General features: G+C 43.0%; 1 protein-coding gene across 5 annotated transcripts in view; it reads right to left on the reverse strand.

The window, feature by feature from the left end:
- KLHL32 (kelch-like family member 32) overlaps positions 1–2,174 on the reverse strand; it is a 90,237-nt gene that overhangs the window by 7,931 nt on the left and 80,132 nt on the right. The gene's annotated exons all lie outside the window — the stretch shown is intronic.

Here is a 2,174-nt window from a genome sequence, read left to right on the forward strand (position 1 = left end):
AGCAGAGCACAACCCTGTGCAACTGCTCTCACCTGTGCATTCAAATGAAATTCTGTATTTAGTCTGTGTGACAGGGAGAATATCTCCTGGCTTAGTTGTACACGTATCATGGTGACCAGAACCAACGCTACCATTTAGCATACATACTTTTCAATAACTTTTAGAAAACAAGGTCTAAAGCACCTCAGAAAAGCCCAGAATAGAGTATGACCCAAGTAAATGCCATAAACCAGCTATATATCTCAACACAGTACCTGTTTAATGCCCCATGATCCTGTACTTTGAAATGGCAAATCTCAGTAAACTGGTGGAAAAATTCTTCAGTCTTAAGTCTCTAACCTTACCTGTATAAACATGTTCTCAAGTGTACTCAAACCCCCTGGGGACATGGTGTCCCCACAGCACTGCTGCCGGCCCCAGTCCCCCCTCTGACACCACCTTGGACCCATAGGAAGCTGGGACCAGAAATAATACCTGAAAGCTGCATTTCACTTTTCACCCTACCAGAAGCTCTGGACATAACTAGTGCACACCAGTGAAATTCACATTGATGGACAAAATTTTTAAAATACAGTTTAAATAGCACATACCCAAGATGGACAAAATCCACAGCAGTGACAGGAATGAATATGATCTGTCGCGACATTTGTTTATGCATTGGTTTTTGCAAGAACATCCCCTGTTTCACACAGAGCAGTGGCACAGCTGCTCACATTCCTGATGGCTGAGCTATGGTCCAGTCCTACTAAGTCCCCTGTTGGATTTTTACCTTTTATCCCCAACTAGTCTTCACATGGCTCTGTGCTAGGGAACCCTCATTGTACTAGCCTCCAGTTGCACCTAGTGCAGCGTTTTAGTTCAGAGCCATATTGTGATTTTGAAGTGACTCCCTGACCTCTCACACATTAGGCCAGCTTGGATGGGGCTCCTAGCAACCTGATATAGTGAGAGGTGTCCCTGCCCATGCAGGGGGGTTGGAACTAGATGATCTTTAAGGTCCCTTCCAATGCAAACCATTTTGTGATTCTATGATTCATTCTATGCTTATTTCAGGCTGCAAGGCAGTACTAGTGTGCATTCACAGTAAACCAGAATCTCCACTCCAGGTGTACTCCAGCTCCTAACAGAGGCCTAAGGGTGTGAAATAATAACTGGCCTCTTGGACGGTTTTGTACCAGTTGAATGCTGAGAATGTTTGCTCCAGAGGACTAGAATAAATATAGTCCAACGCAAAAAAAAAAAAAAAAAAAAAAAAAAATTAAAAAAACCCCATACATAGAGAAGATAGGGAGACCTGGACACCAAGGTTTTGTCTGCTGATCTGCTCCAACTGGGCTGAGCCACATGCTAACAGAGATGTACCCTCTGGTCCCTTCAAATAATGAATGAGGCCATGAGTCTGACTGACAGACTGCAGAAGCTATAGACAAATCTGTTCAGTAATCTTGTCTTCAGCTGCAGTAGCAAGGAGGAATAACTGGGTATTTGGGTGCATTTCTGCAAGCACCAGCCCATCCGTACGGGGGCCCCTACACATGGACCCAGAGACACAGGTTAAGAGACAGCCAAGATGAGATGTAGCCTTTCCAAACTGTTCCCATCACACTGTACCACACACTGCCCAGCACAGCACCAAGGAAGTACACCTGCAAGGACATGCACTGCAAAGCAATGACTGTTTCCATGTCTAGTTCCATAACCTGTTATTTGTCTCTCTGCTGTTGTGCAGCTTTCACAGTGTTAGTGGCCGTCAGCCACCTGCACAAAACAATCTTTTCTAATATCTGTTTTGTAATTTGATTTTCTTTTACATAGTTATTTTCCCTCCTGGCATAATGTTTAAAAATGAGATGTTGGATTAGTATTTTGAAAAATAAAAATCATAGTTATTTGGATGATTACTTGCAGAATGCTAAGCTGCAGGAGATATGTGGGAACCACAATGTAGGGTCAGATATTCCCATTCAGAAAGGACACTTGAATTTGGGGGGAAAGATCTGGAGGAAGAACAGAAAGAAGGGGGTTGCCTCTTTGTGAAATAATGCAATAATCAAATAAGCAAAATTATTTGCGTCTCTTCACAAAGAGCCCCTTGTATCAAGAACACAGCTTTCATTTTCCCCCTGCAATATTGCTCAGCTGTCGTGTTTTATCATTACATTTTCTTCACATAC

This window comes from Chaetura pelagica, unplaced genomic scaffold (assembly GCF_000747805.2).
Source record: "Chaetura pelagica isolate M959 unplaced genomic scaffold, ChaPel_1.0 scaffold399, whole genome shotgun sequence".
Taxonomy (NCBI): domain Eukaryota; kingdom Metazoa; phylum Chordata; class Aves; order Apodiformes; family Apodidae; genus Chaetura; species Chaetura pelagica.